This window comes from Fundulus heteroclitus, chromosome 15 (assembly GCF_011125445.2).
Source record: "Fundulus heteroclitus isolate FHET01 chromosome 15, MU-UCD_Fhet_4.1, whole genome shotgun sequence".
NCBI classification, from domain to species: Eukaryota; Metazoa; Chordata; class Actinopteri; order Cyprinodontiformes; family Fundulidae; genus Fundulus; species Fundulus heteroclitus.
In genome coordinates, this window is record NC_046375.1 from 5,282,617 (window position 1) to 5,299,468 (window position 16,852).

Genomic DNA, 16,852 nt, shown 5'->3' on the forward strand with positions numbered 1-16,852 from the left:
TAAAATGTTTATGGCTTCTGGTATCACACAATTAGATAAGAACATTCTTCAGTTCACTTGTGTAACTTAAAAAAATGTAAATGAGTAAATAAAAGTGGCTCGTAGTATGGTAAAAATTTTTCCTCTTTAGGAATATATATTGTCAAAATATTGTAAATATATATTCAGAGTTGCACGCTGTTCTCTTCGTGGAAGCTTAGAGTGCATTGGCAAAATAAAATCCATATTGTCTAAAAGTTAAATGTTTCTTTCAGAGCATGCCCCCAGAACTTAAACCTTAAAAAAATTGTAAATTTGAATTAATCGATTAAATCGATTCATTGCCCAGCCCTGCTTACACCTGAAAATTGCAGGGGAATCTTTCTTCTCTGAGATCATCAGCAAAAAAATAAAATAAAAATAATTCTTGTGACTGTGGCATCTGAACTCAACTCCACCAGGGCCTGCAATTACTTTTCTAACTTCTTTACTTAGAAATTCCAGAAGATTAGAGGGCCAGTCTGTACATCCTTATCAGGTTCAGTACCAAAGTTGTCTCCAACTAGAACTGAGAAGTCAGCAAAGGGCAGTCTCTCTTGCAAGCAAACCAACAGTTATCGGTAGGGGTGGTTGATATGGCCTTAAAATGTATCCTGATATATTGTGGTAATGTTGTGATAACGATAAAAGTGATGATACAAGACTTTTTTCAACTTCTTGCAATTTTTTTCAGGTAATTGTGTGGCTGTGACTGCATGTCAACTATAGCACACAAAGCACAAATACTGTTCTTAAACATTTAAAAATGTAACATACATTAAAACAAAATTCTAAATATGTTTCATCAGGACAGTAGTTACATAAAGAAGTGTAAAGACTTATCAATAAATATCAATAAAGACTTAATGATTTTTATTGATTCTCTCAATAAATCAACAGTGGAGAAAATAGCAAAAATAACAACCCTGACAATTTTGGCAGTTTTTCTATTAATGTCAAGCTAAATCCAGATTCTCATCATAAGAATCTTTTTACGATGAAGATAAAACGATACGATAAAAGGCCCAGCCCTAGTTATCGGACTCAACACTTTTAATGGTAAGGTAACGTGGGTCACTGATTAAAATGTAAATCTAACGTTAAATCTTCTAAAACGGGAAATAAAAATGACAGAATCAATTCTGGTGGCGGCATTGAAGCTAGTCATGCCGGGAACGGCCCAAATCCTCCTAACCTTCAAAGTTAGCGGCAGCGGCAGAAAAGTTACAGAGCAGCCCAGAGGTAAGTTTCAGGCTAAACTGGCTGAGAATATATCTGAAGCCTGAGCATAATAATGGTGGAATAAACTTCATTTGTGTAATTTATGATGCCGTGCCGTTTACTAGCCGATGCTACAAAGTTTCAACTTTGCTTGGCCCTTCGGCGGGTGCTTCTCATACAGCAGTAATGTATGTAGTAGATGCCAAGTCAGCAAACACTGTTTATCCGAGCAGTTTGATGACATTTATGTTTGATAATTTACCAGTTAATCTGGAAAGGAAAGAGATCATTGAAAGAAGAGAGGATGGAGACGAGAGAGAGAAGGAATAATGATGACACCAAAAGTAATAATGATTCGACCTAGAGAGTGGGAGAAAATGACAAAAGAATTACAGTAATGCTGATGGTAGTCCAGCAAAGACGAGAGGCCATTTGAGCTGTTTAACTTTTTTGGTCAAAAATGGTCAACCTCAAGTCTTCCATCTCCTTGTTGAAATTTCAATGCCGAAGAGTATTGTTGTTACTGTGAACATGTAGTAAGATATGGTGCTTTCACTGATTCAAAAAGATTGTTTTTAGTTTCCAACTGGGCAGGTCTCATAGAGGTAAAAATCACCAGCTACAAAAGCATTAGTTTTGAGCATTTTTTTTTTAAAATATGAAAATTGGTTAAATCTTCCCTGAAACTTTTCTCATGTTTAGTAAAAGTCTCTGAGAAAGTAGTACACCACCAATCAAACAGTTGTTTGTTGGACAATTGATGTGCTTGCTTTTATATATAGTTGTCACCACTCCCCATTTTAAATTATTTAGCTAACTCAAACTGTCCTCGTGCAAAACTTGCCAGGCTTTGTTTTCGCCTCGGCACGTAATGATGCTACCGAGTACTTTGTTGTGCTGACACTCCAAACGATTTGAAAGCACCAGACAAAGAGGAGAGAGAGAGATCAAGACACTGGGCTAATTGCTGTAAGTATAGGGATTGTGTTTTCAGATGTCAGGTCTGAAAGCCTTTTGTGCACACATTCCTCACACATGCCTCTCTTTTCTTTACCTTGAGCTGAATGCATTTTCTTCTTGGCTTTATTTGAGAATAGCTGTTTGTAAATTGTAAAACGGTATATTTCTTACCAACCTACACTCTGTAATACTAATTATATGCGGTCTCCTATACTTGAGGCACAGTTAGAAATGAGATTATTGTGGAGAATGCATTGCATTTACGAAGAAAAGTGTGCTCTGGTTGCCTTTTTTTGCTACCATTTAGACAAAGTATTTTGGATTCATTAGTAGCTGTAAAATCCATCAAATCGTAGTTATCAGTATATCCTTGCATGCAATATTGAAGCCGCAAAAGATATTGTGATATAACTGCTATGCATGCAAGATCTTACATACTTTGCCTCTTGGATGAGTTTTTCTTGCTCCTGTGCTCACGCTTAACGTATATTTTCAGTAAGCGAGATGCTAAAAAACTAATTGTGGTGCTGACATTGTGATAGGGAAAGAAAGAGCTGATATTGTAGCTGCATTATTCAGCAATGGAAACTCAATTTTATGTTTTCCTGATATAGTGCAGCAATAGATTCATTGCATAACCTGCAAAGAAAACTTTTTAGTTGAGCAGATACTTAAAATTAGCAAGGTATATATTTTTTTATTTCCTAGAAGGAATAAAATATCTTCATTAAATACCTGTTCTACTCAACAGCACCTTTGAGACTTGGTCTTAGGTGAAGACGAGAGGCAAGAGTGTTGATTGCAGCTTGGCGATGCCATGGCTACCTGTGCGACTGCTGTGCTTTATGATGTGAACTGTTTTAAAGAAAGTCAAATGAAAAGCCTGCTTTTTCTTCATAGTGGTGTACGGTTCTAGTGGGCCCCGGTTTTATTAGTTCTGAGGCCTCGATATTTGGGGTCTGTGATTTATAGCTTTCATTATCAAGATTTTACCACACAGTTGGATCCCAACAGGCTCCCGACCGACCAGCTGCCTCTCAAAATAGCAGCTGAGGTTTTCACCTGAACAAACTGTGCTTAGACCAGGGGTGCAGAATTTTATTTTTTTTTTTGCTGTGGCGAAGCTTTGATCACAAAGACTAAACGGTGATGCTTTGAAATGTCTACATCAGGTGCAGGCGGCTTATGGAAATCGGCGTCCGTGGTCAGGCACTTGGCACACGGAAGCACACACATTTCACAGGCAACTGGAATCTTTGATATTTGTGCAGTTTGCCTCCTCGACGGAAGCTGCACATACATTTTAGAGTCGACACGGGGTAAGTAGGGAGACGGGTGAACTTGTGAACTCAGTTTAGGGCTTATTTATATGTTGCAGGGTTTCCTCTAGGAGTTTAGGATTTTTTTAGACCGTGGCGTTTTTAAAAAAGAATATTTTGGAGGGGGTGCTGATGTCCGATGTTTCCTATACCCCATACATAGACTCTACTTGGGCGGCTCGCCCACGTAAATTGAGACCCACTCAGGAAGTTAAATCCCCCATCTCCCAAAAAAAACAAAAACAAAAAAACACGCGATCAGCATCAGCAGCCTACTTCATGCACCTACAGCCAGAGTGTAAATTTTGGTGTTTCAGAGCTAAGTAAACTTTTTTTCCCCCCATATTGTATGACTGAATATTATATAAGATATCAATAAAGTTGCTAGTTGCTGGTTTTTTTTTGCTGTCTGTGTTTTCCACGATGTGGAAAATAATTGTCAATAGTTGTTTCCTTCCCGCTAATGGGTGGTTTTTCTTTCCACTGTCGCTTCATGCTTGCTCAGTATGAGGGATTGCTGCAAAGCCATGGACAATGCAGACGACTCTCCCTGTAGCTCTACGCTTCTCCAGGAGTGAATGCTGTTTGTTGGGACTTTGAAGCAATCAACTGGTTCCCTCTATATAGGACATTTTTGACCAATCTGTATAATATGATTGATTTTGACTTTGTAAAGTGCCTCGAGATGACATGTTTCATGAATTGGAGCTATATAAATAAAATTTAATTGAAATTGAATTGAATTGAATGATGTGGTAGAAAAGTAAAAACTTCTACATTTTAATAAAATGACACCTCCTTGCTCTAATTTTAATAGCTAATTCATTATGAAATGTGTGGATTCTGGGGAACTTGATATCAGAGTTTTCCCCAGTGTATTATAAGCCTGCCGCGCTGCCGGCTAAGCGTCGTTTGTTCATTTGAAATGCCTCAGTGTTTGAGAGTGACGTCAAAGTTCTCGCCTGTTAATAAGTGTAACTAAGGCGTAAATAAGCTAACGTGCTAGCTGACTACGTTCATCATGTGCTCCTCCTTCAAGCTGCATGACACAACGTAAACCGCCCCAACCACTGCGACACCTACTGCCATTTTCTGAGGGAAACCCTGTCGATATAATCAATGATTGAGAGACATTTTATATCAGGATTGATTGACAACCCATGCTGGGAGGTCATTGGTAAAACATTCAGCTGTTGCTATTACAACGTGATTGGGAAGGGGATCTTGTGTGTGCAGATTATTTGATTGTCTGAGTTGGGCGGTTTTTACATTGTGTTCTGGCTGGAAACAGTCAGATCTGGCAACACAGTGTAGTGCTGTGTCCATTCGGTTAACTCAAAAGTCAAGAATAAGTACAAAGAGGTGCTCTGAATAACATAAGCACTGACGACAGGCTAAACACTGACTGAAGTAAACATTCACACCAGGAGAGGTAACTACAGCAGCTAAGAAGCATAAGGATCAGAACAAAGCGCTGTTCCCTTCTGCCTTCAAGCAACCCAAGTTTCTTTCATTTGGCTGACTGTTTTGGTCCTGTTCCCCTTGCCCCCCTAGCAGCATAAATGTATACTCCAGTGGGGATGTCTCCAACAGAAATTAATGGCGCTGCTTCCTGCCCGCTGTCGTTTGCTCAGTTGCCTGTTTAGAGATAAGTCCAAATATCCATGTCACACTAGTGATAGTGAGGCAGTCGTCTCTTAGTAGGCTACAAATGTAGTGACCCACCCCCCAACCCTCTCAGTACTTGGCTAGCATGTTGCTTTCTATGCTGTTTTGATTGGTTGATCTGTATGATTGACAAGTTGAGATTGGAATAACAGAAAATTGGACAATGAGGTAAAAAATAAAACCCAAATAACAGCTTCCAGACCAGGGTGGAGTATAATTCTGATTACATATTATCCAGTGTCAAAGAGTCATATCAAAACAGAGAAGAAAAGCGCAAAATGAAATAAAAAGCGCCAGAGTCAAATGTAAGGTTTATCAAGCCCAAAGTTGTTCTTAAATTAATTTCATCTGTATCTGGCGGAAACAGACAAACAAAGAAATCCTAATTGGTTCATACACAATGTGAATGAAGTGTTTAGAAGTATTTTTGCCTAAAATGCCCAGTGGGTTTGTCTGCTTTGATGAAATGCAGCTTTAGTGTAAAACAGACATAAGCAGTTGAGGTGTTGTAATAGACCCCATATTAATAACCTTGCCTGATACTCCGATCTAAAACTTTAAATCCCTTACACATTGGTTCCTCCTGTCTGTTTCTCATTGTCTCCCTCCTGCTTGTAGATTTCAGCCCTAGTGTGATTTACAGTCATAGCAGATGATCTGGCTACTTGGTAATGCTTCTCCTTCTTGTTACAATTTCTTGACTTTTCCTCTGAGCAGTGGATTCTCAGGCTTCTCTGGAACACGCACAGTTGTTTTACTGTTACTTCTCCTTGTTTTCTTGTGTCTTATTAAGTCATTTTTGACATGCTCACCAATTCATATTTGCCATTTTCTGTAATAAGACAGGTTTGGTGGTTACAAATGCACATTTCCACTCTGACATTTAAAGCTTCGGTGGACTTTGGGTGAACTCCTCCTGCCAAATGAGGAACGTAAAATATTCTTTGGCTTCCTAATTCTATGTGGATGCCAGACAGTGCAAGCAAGGATTTTTTTTTTTTTTTTTTTTTTTTTAACAACAGCACCAGCAGTTAAAACGCATCTAATCCAGGCTGCACTTTGAAAAGGTTTTACAGACAAAACGGATTTGATGCGGTGACCCTGCCAGCCCGAGTTCCTGTCCTCCAAAGGGCTGCAGAATGTGAGGGAGGAAAACCGAGACTTATGGCGGAGGAATGTGAAGAGCAGACAGCTGATTCTTAGCTGAGATAGGGAGCTGTGCCTAAAACAATGAATTCAGGCTGAAAATTGGCAGAAGAGGATAGGTGGCAGACAGACAAAGCTGCTCCTGGTGTCTTGAAATGACTCTGAGTCCTTGCAAAAAACTCAGAGCGCACGAAGATCTCTGCAGATCCCTTTTCAGAGTCCTTCCCCCAATAAACCTTCACGGGGGTTTCCACATTACAGGCTTTTTCCTCCCCTTGTTGTGGCGACGTCTTCCTCCCTGTTTATCTGTCATGTGGTTTATTTCTTTCAGAATGGTTTGTTAGGTTGCTGTTTTTATGGGTCATTTCATAAAAGGTGTTGATTTTACACCTTTGCGCGGGAATCTTTCTTTTCACAGCCTGGGTATATGTCAAACAAAGGTTGAGCAGGTAACATGGGAATCTCATGAAAGGTGACAATTATTCCTTTTGCTAAAATGTTTTGCATACAGACAGTAAGTAAAACCCTAATTGCACACATGGCAAGAGTTGTCAGTGATTTACTGGGTTGTAAGAGTAATTCTAGGCAAGCGTGTTTCTGTTGAGCCAAAAAGTTAAAGAAATTACTATATTCTCACTAGCAGCCAGCCTTATTGGCCATTGTGATTATAGAAGAAATCTTTTAAAACAAAAACAAATGACTGCATAGGACTTTATTCTTTTGAATTATTTTTCCTTAAGTTTACAACAGTAGACAGGCCAGTGAATATCAGTCGTAAACCAGGCGGAAACTATTTTAACTCTCTTCTGCTTTGTTTTGCATCCTGCCAGACATCTGGATATTGTCTGCTTTATGACCTTTTTTATAAGCCAAGGCTCTATATGAATCCCAAAATACATGATTTGTGTCAAGCTTCTTGAAAAAAGAAATAATTTTCCATGAAAATGTCCAAGGTGCATTACATAGAACATTACATAAAATGCACATTACATACAGCTATACATATAGATATTCACGTGTGCCTATATTCAAAACTGCTTCCTGGAACAGTTAAAGTAAAATATTAAAATGACTGGAATGACCCCGATGATGTTTACCATCACACTGTCAGAAGATCCTGGTGAGAACCATGATTTCTATCTTTTTTTTTATAGTTCTCTGAATAAATGTTGAATATTATGCACCAGCTGTTTAACCCAGACGTCATTACAAGTGCGAAATGTAGAGATATACATGCTCCAAGATCAGAGTTCGGCAATTTTGCATTGAAGTCAAAGGTCAGAAACATAAAAATCTTTTTTTTCTTTCAACCCAGTTTTCAAATGATATAACCTCCCACAGTTTTTGCTCTATAAACACATAGGCCAAAAGCATGCACTTTGAACTAGTTTTTCCACGTCTGTGGTTGTGCTCCTTGTTAAAATGCAATTTGTTTAAAAGTTAACCAGCAAAAGTTGCTATTAAGAATATTTACCTATTTAGCTAAAAGAAACTAAATGCAGCTCTGCCAAGCCACAGTTGGATGAAGCTGGTGCAGCGTTAATGTTGATGTTCAGATGGGTTACATTGCACTGCAGTGGCAATGCAAAATCACACAAACACACCGATCCGAACTGCGCAGAAAGAGACAAAAAATGAAAACTGCGTATGATGCAGAATGATTAGTCATAGATGTTTGCGGTGTACCTGGCTCAGGTTTTGGTTAGGTTCATACTTTTATCAAGCGTGGAAGTTCAGCTTGTGGTGTGACTGCTTGCTTAGCAAACACACATATCTGCTCCAGTTTGCACAGTTTGTTTCCTTTCAGGCAGACATGAAAGGACTATTAGCAAGCCTCATTAGGCTGAATGCCAAACTGCAGAAATGAATCAAGGTCCAGGTCGGCAGTCTTCACCAGCAGTGTGATGACTGTAGAGATACAGAAGGTGACTAGTTTATGTCTGTAGAGTGGGACTGTAGAGTTGATGTAACTCGTTTTACTGACTGGAATGTATTAGCTTGTTTGTTGTTTCCAAGTGGAGTTAAATTCATAACATTCATTGTTTTTGTGAATTATCGGTTTTTTAAATGCATTATTTTTGAAATGCAACACTGACCAATTCTTCTTAAAATACAAAATGATTGGAATAAGAACCCGTTAACCTCCAGGATTAAGAATGAAAGTTGCAATGCCACATGGTGAACTGCATGCACAATATTGTAGAAACTGTTTTTTTCTTTTTTAGTGACTCAACTGACCATAAGATAAAATGTATCCGTTAGTCTGATGAGGCTTATCAGACGACACTAATTAGATACCACCTCTGCAGAAATACTTTGCTGGTATCTGAATGAGTCAACAGCACATCTGAGTGAGCCGCCGTGTGCTATTTCTCATTACAAGTCAAAATCCCAGTCTCTCTCCACCAGACGCTTTCAATGTCGCAGTATAAATGACAGTAGGCATCTTCCCTCTCTGCACGCACTTTAATTCAGACTCTTAATGAACAATCTGACACTAGTAATTCTGAGAATATCTCATGTTCATACAAGATATCTATCTATCTATCTATCTATCTATCTATCTATCTATCTATCTATCTATCTATCTATCTAGTTATAGATAGATCTATCTATCTATCTAGTTATAGATAGATCTATCTATCTATCTAGTTATAGATAGATCTATCTATCTATCTAGTTATAGATAGATCTATCTATCTATCTAGTTATAGATAGATCTATCTATCTATCTAGTTATAGATAGATCTATCTATCTATCTAGTTATAGATAGATCTATAGTTCTATAGATCTATCTAGTTATAGATAGATCTATCTATCTATCTAGTTATAGATAGATCTATCTATCTATCTAGTTATAGATAGATCTATCTATCTATCTAGTTATAGATCTATCTATCTATCTAGTTATAGATCTATCTATCTATAGATCTATCTATCTATCTAGTTATAGATCTATCTATCTATCTAGTTATAGATCTATCTATCTATAGATCTATAGATCTATCTATCTATCTAGTTATAGATCTATCTATCTATAGATCTATCTATCTATAGATCTATCTATCTATAGATCTATCTATCGATCTATCTATCTATAGATCTATCTATCTATAGATCTATCTATCGATCTATCTATCTATCGATCTATCTATCTATAGATCTATCTATCTATAGATCTATCTATCGATCTATCTAGTTATAGATCTAAAAATGTATCTGTCTCCAATACTGAAATTGTTTCATCATCAACTTGTTGCATGATGAGTTTTAATATTCAGACTCTGGGATACAAGCTTTGAAAGGTACTATAAAGTTACTCTTATTAAGATGCGCTGCAAGATAAAAGCAAGGTCACAACTTTTATGCGTTACGTTTGTGAAAGCACGGTTGCGTGACAACAATGTAACTAAATCATTTATATTGGGTAGCAGAGCTTTGAGCACTGACCGCATTTAAAGTCACGTCAAGTGGATTCACAACACCACACAGATGGAACTCATGACAAGTGTTTCTGCAGTGTGTAGAGCTGGCAACTCCTGCTGCCTTAGTCCTCCAGGAAATCCAGCCAGAGTGAAGAGGAAATGAAATATGTGTGCGTCGGTGTGTATGCGTATGCCTGGAAGTGAGTGCCAGAGGATTGATTGGAGCTGTCGATGCTGCACTCTTTGTAGCCTTTAACTAACTGTAGCATTTGTTTTAGGATTTTACTTGTCACCCACTTCTCTGACATCCATCTGTAAGTGGTGGCAATGGGCATTATGCATGTAGATCACTTCTGTAACTAATGGATGTAATTCATTAGACTAAGTCAATTAAAGCTCGTGCTTCATTACAGACATGAGGATTTTTAAGGTCTTGTTAGTGTCTGTGATGGTCCTTGAACTGGGATTATCACCATGTTGAGAGTGACTATTAAAATTAGCACAGTCATATTCCCGGTTGCTTTTAGAGCTCATTATAATAAAAAAAAAAGTAATACCTTTTTTAAAATATAAAAAAAGATGAAGAATGTATCTTATTAATTTAAACCGCTTGGGAATAGATATCAAATCTTAGCTGAGAATGGTGCATGAAATTCTTTGTGAAAGATAGTGAAAGAGAGTCTCACCTATCTGACTGGTTTCTCCTCCAGCTATTTTTTTTTTAATAATATTATGGAAAGTGTCCTGACAATTTTTAACTGTTGGAAATTTAGTTTTTTGATATATTGAACAGAGTTCATTTGTCACCTATGCCTTTTGATGAGATCTTTTTAAAAGCCAGATAAACAACATGCTCCAATCACAAATGTGTGTGTATATATATATATATATATATATATATATATATATATATATATATATATATATATATATATATATATATATATATGACTTATAACTACACATTCTTAATATTATGTGCGTCTCTTTTCATTTCAGGTTCGCCACAGAACCTTTAGACTGTCAATGGGACTTTCTGGCCGTAGTGATAAACCAAGTTGGTGGTGAGTATTTAACTTTCTTCACAAGACCCGCCCATCTGTTATCTTTCTTTGGGGTTGATCTTATCATGTGCTGGTGCACCGTCTCTCGAAAGTAGATCTATACTTTAGGCAAATCCCTCTGTTTTTAAAAAAAACTTAAAGCAGGGAAATGGTTATAAGTGTACCATTTGTTGTTACCATTTTGTCTATTCATACTATATGGGGTTAATAATATTTCTTCAATTGTAGAGTTGTCCCAATACAAGTCCGAGTACTTTAGTTAAGATCCTTGCCGATTCTAAGTACCAATACTGAGTACTTATTAAATTGGTACTTATAGATCATAAATAACTTAACACAATCATTGACCACTGAAAACGATCGACCATCAAGGGCGATGAATTTGGTTTGCGCTTCCTTCTTTTTCTTTTGGAGGGTCATCAAACAGCCTTTTGGTGTATAGCACCACTACCTGGTATAGAGTGTATCTAGCCTTTAAGCTGCAGCGTAGCCCAGCCCAGGAGGAAAACTGGAATTGGTTCAGAGTATCGGATTGCTTTTACAAGTATGAGTACTTGAAGCTGGTATCGGGCCCAACACCGATCGGGACACCGCTCTTCATTTGTTACTCATCATCTAAGGGCTAATTGTCACTATACACATAACCTACGTGGGGTCTCAAATGGGTTTTATAGATTAAAACAAATGCTATAATTACATACCCATGACACTTTAACAGGTAATTGGACAGAACTTAATCTGTAAAATGAACGTTACAACTTAATTACTTAATCACATGGCGGCAACTCAAACCGCCTTGGCATCCCAAAGTGGTCAAGAAGACTTGCTGATATTGAAATTGAGCATTGATATCATGAAGAAAGCAAAGTGACTTTGAATGTGCCGTTGTTGTTATACATAAATTTCTGGATAGCTCAGACTGAAATTTTCACTACCATCTCTGAGGTTTACAGATAATCTAAACAATCCATTGCGTGGTTGTTGTTTGGGTAAAAGGCTTGTTGATGAAACGATTAAAAAGGAAACGGCTCAAATACTTACTTGTTACAGTTAGCAAAGCGTACAATACCATCTGTAAACACAACAAATAATTCAAAAAGGCTCTACAACTAATGTTTTTTCTTACATTTAAACATATGTCTGACATCGCAAAGATACATTCACATAGTAAATGCACTCAGATGCAAACTATGTTTTCCTTCAGCAGAGAAATTACCTCACATAGGAGGACTTTAAATGTTTTCAAAATGCAGTATTTGCATTTTCCATGTTGTTGATTACCTACCTAAAATTGAGTTACTTTCTCAAAGCATTATAGATAAAAGTGAGGTTATTGCTGTGTAGCTCCACAGGGGGCTAAAAATAGTCATACAAAAAACTAATAGTAATAACTAAATACCAGTGGCAGTATATCATGTAAATCAGAAACGCAGACTAATCTGCTTTGAAGTGAAACTACTGAGTAGGCGGCTCTTATCTATGAGTTTGAAACAGCATGTTTTGTTCCAGTAAATTCTTTGGTTCCCTCTCCGTCCGTATTTCTCTCGCTTCATTTTCTTCTTCTTCTTCTTTCTCTCTCACCTCCTCCTCCAGCCAGCAATGCTGTTCACCTCCCACACACATACACACACACACATACACACACAGATACAAAAACTGCTATCTTCACACATGTATAAGGGGGATAAAGGAGGGAAAAATGAAAACTTCTAAGAAGGGTTGAAGAAAAACACTAGGGAGGGGACGATCATGATAATGGAAATGGGAGAATGGCTTATAATTAGACAAAGACGAATCCAAAAGACAGTTGGAACAAATTGGGTATTAAAGAGGGGCGGCTGGATACTAAAGACTTTATTTTTCCTCAACACTAAGGTAACTTTGGCCCCTAAAAGCAAACATACAAATTAATGCTGCATTTTTTTTTTTTACCTTAAATGCAACTGAGATATTATAATCTTTTGTTAAATGCAAATAAATGAACAATTTCTAGTTTTATTGAAACTAAACAATATAAACACAAAAATAATTTTTGGTAAGATGGATTTGTTTGCTACAAATCAAAACATAAAATTTTGGTATGCACATTCTATAGTCAGCGCTCATATTCCAACTGAACACCGGTTTAATGGGTATAGAATTACCTTTGAGTGCTCCGTTAGCGCACAGAAATGTATTGCAGCACAGTTATTAGAAGCAAGCAAAGACCAGAGTCGGCATCTCATCGAGAAACTAAATAGTCAAGAGGAGAGGGGGCGAGCATATGATGAGCCACTGTAGGGTAAACAGAGCGATGAACATGTGCTCATCAGTACCCAGTGTCTGTGTCCACATCTGTTCGTGCAATGAAGGTGTGCGGCTTAGTAAGCAAATTACTCGGGTTGTGACAGTGTTCTGTGCACTGTTGGTACACGAAGGTCCTATTTTACGTGCTCGTATATCGAATACGCTGTTTTTATCTTCTGAGTATGGGAACTATTGTTTAAAACAATGCAGGCTTCCGTCCACAGTTCATTGAACCTCGCCTTAATGGAAAGCTATTCCCTTTGAGCAGAGCAATTACTTAGAAAGTTTTTATCTTTTTCAGGCCAGCATCCCAAGTCAAAGATGCAAACAAAAGCAAGCCTTGAATTATTATATGAATAACAGTGTCGTACAAGCTTTATTTATTTATTATTGTGCCTTTTAATAATTAGCTGCAGCACATTGTCCTGTTTCTAACTTAGTATCTAAGCTGACTAAATCTATGGAAGAAATATAGTCTCATTATAATCTGACTACAACAGAAACACTGAAAGTTTATCATGTGAAATTATGCACGTGGTTTTTTACTTAAATTCTCCTGCAAAAATTCACCTGCTGAAATTCGCACGCAAAATGTTACCTGCAAAAATTTGCTTGAAAAAAATCAGCTGCCAAAACTTGTATTAAACAAAATGCCACTGTTAAAATTTGTCTGCAAATTTGTTGACCTCCTGGAAGGTCAAGCCAAAGCAATTAGCACTAGATCGAGTTGAGTGGCTTTTAGTCCATTAAATTATGCTTATTTGAACCTGTGACACATCAGTGCTTTAGGTGCATTTGAGGCACCAATCTCTTAACAGTTAGCCACTAACCAGCTAACTGTTAATAGACCCACCTTTACCCAACTCACTGGTGTCACGTGATCAAATGAGCTCAGCTGATTGGCTAAAAGCCGCTATCTATTACTGATTGCTTTGGCTTGGGTCACCAGAAGGCCAACACACTTGGAGGTGAATTCTTGCATGGCAAGTTTTTGTGGGTGAATTTTTGCTGCCCAGTTTCTGATAATGACATTTTGTGAAGTGAAACCTTTGGAGGTAAAATTTTTGGTGACAAATTGAAAGCAAAAAAAAAAAAATCACATAATTTCCCAATATTAAACCATAAGACCATATTTCTTCAGTCAACATCAGCTGTGCAATGATATAGCAAAGAGAATAAATTTTTTTTATCACACGGGATGGCAATGTGGATACATTTTATTTATCTGACAGATTTATAGTAAGAGTTATCTGCTTGGTTTTCAGTATTTTAATAAGTTACATCAACTGAATTAACTATATAGCACATCAATGTAGCTTGGAAAAACTACAGAGGTACACAACATTCCAAGAACAATGCGACTCAGGTGTTCAGGTGCAAAAAATGTTGTCCTCATGTGAAGTAAAATCACTTCACATCCTCTTATGATGCTGTACCCTGATGATAATACTGAGAACATGTCATTTGAGATGGCGTTGTGGTGCGATGCCCAGGAAATCAGAAGGGAAAAAACTGTCTGGCGACTACAAAGGACATAGTACTTAAAATTGTTTTAACAGAGTAACGAGGTTTTCAAAATTTTATGCAATTTAGCGTTGTTTGAATTGTAATAGACATGAAAATCACAGGACAGTCTTAATCTAATGTGAAGGGGCCTTCGATCCTTTTCCTCCACTGACTTTGTTCACAGCTTCTACCTTGTTGGTCATTACAGATCCTTCTTGTCAGGTCGCGTTGGATTTGTAAAAACTGCAAATTTGTCCTCCTCAGGACGAATGTCTAATACACTCAAACTCATTAACCTAATTAGGAACAGCGTGTTATATCCAGGTTGGATACCTCTTCCCAGCTGCTGGAGTTGTTCACTCAAAAAGGTGTCAGAAACCTTCTCCAGACATGTTGGTCTGTATTGAAATAACATGATCCTGAAGTGAGATTTGGTGACTGCTAGCGTCTTTGGACTACAGTGAATGCATTGTCATGTTCAAGGAATCGCTGTAAGATGATCTGAGCTTTGTTCCATTGAGGGTCATTTAGGGCTTGGCGTTATGGACCAAAAATTAGATCTCCATATCTTTTAGGCTGAATGCCGATATACAATATTTATCTCTGTTTGTCTGAAGCAAAGCTTTAGCCCAAACGTCCCACAGGCAATTTTTTTTAACAAACAGCTGTAGATAAATACGAGTAACTGCTGAAAAAATACATAAAACTATAATTCTAGCACAACATAGACCATCCCTGTATAAACGATATGGTCCCATCTTATTTCTCTCTTTAAAAAAATCTCGATATTTTTAAAATCTTGATGCATTGCCCAACCTCAGCGTCATTGTTGCGGAAGTAGCCATCAGAAGGTGATGGTCGTGAAGCGATGGTTGCGTTCAGCGGGAATACAATGATCAGTTGATTCTACGGTGCACAAGGTTAACCAAGAAAATACCTGCTACATCAGAGCGCAACCACTACTAGTCTGAACCATTGAAAAAAGGAAGGATGGATGCAGGATTTAATCACTACATTCTGACCGTATCTAAATATTGCAGCTGAAGCTGAGACTTATGCAACCTGGCAAGGTATTTGCTGTTGTCATTGACTACAAGGTTCAATATGTTGTCAATTTAAAGAGCTATTGTTGCTGTCTGCCCATCCTATTACCACTGGGATTTTCATACGCACATCTGTAGCTCACTGGATATTTTCTCTCTTTTTGGATTATTCTCTAACAAACAGAGTGATTGAGGTTGTGCGTGACAATTCAATTTTATCAGCAGTATCTAAAATACTCATCCTGTCCTCCGTCAATAACCACGCAAGGTTTAAAGTTAAATAAATCCTTTCTCTTTCCCATTGTGTTGCTTAGTTCCAGTATCGGATCACACCTAGATGCAGCTGTGTGGTTGTGCCATTGATGTCAACAGGGAATTGAATAAGTGTAACTAATCAAGAATCTTTACAGGGTCATCAACAGGATTATCTTTCAGGGTAATGGTGGACGTAATGGTTATATATGATATGTCATTCTGCTGCTTCTCTGGATGCTATCCCGCTGCGGAGCGTTGCGTAGTGCAGCTTGAAGGGGGTCGTTCGTCTGGCTAATAACAGCTAGCGCTAGCTTTAATGTTCGAGAGGTATATAAGCTGTGCTGATGCACGTTCAAGAGCTTTATTGACTTTTCTATGTTGCTCTCAAACATCCGTGCTGTAGTGTTCCGTGTCATATTGACCTCTACGTTTATTAAAAATGAGCCTAACGGTTTAATTTCGGCGTAACTTTGACAACTTTCAGCATAATTGTGCATTGTGCTGAAATGTGCTGGGGAGAACCCTGCTTTGTCATTACGCAGCCATAATGATGCTTTGGTGAGATGTTGGTTCAGAATGCATGCAAAACAAACAGACCGAAATGGGCTAGCCTTCAAAGCCGTAACAAAAGCTAAACATGCGGGATGCTCCGATCAGATTTTATGCTGCCGATCTCGATCACCGATACTGATCACATGGCTCTCGTTGCATGGGCACGATAACCAAGAAAAGCGGTTTGACATATGTTTTACCAGTGTTGGCTACAAGCCCAGGCAATTACAAATATGTATAAAATGCCCTTCAAGGTTTTCATATAAATAGAAGAAACCTTGACCAATATTTGGCCAGTTAACAATCAAACTTGTCCCACTTTGTTTTCTTCCAGGTATAGAACTGATAAGGGACTGTTAAGGACTATCCATCCATCCATCCATCCATC

The 16,852-nt window shown here is 37.8% G+C and overlaps 1 protein-coding gene across 3 annotated transcripts in view; it reads left to right on the forward strand.

The window, feature by feature from the left end:
- Nucleotides 1-16,852, forward strand: part of sipa1l1 (signal-induced proliferation-associated 1 like 1) — a 104,034-nt gene that overhangs the window by 23,177 nt on the left and 64,005 nt on the right. For all 3 annotated transcript variants that reach the window (XM_012877322.3, XM_012877340.3, XM_021323899.2), the window contains exon 2: nt 10,758-10,822. The gene's annotated coding sequence lies outside the window, so the exon portion shown is untranslated. The remainder of the gene's footprint in view (nt 1-10,757; nt 10,823-16,852) is intronic.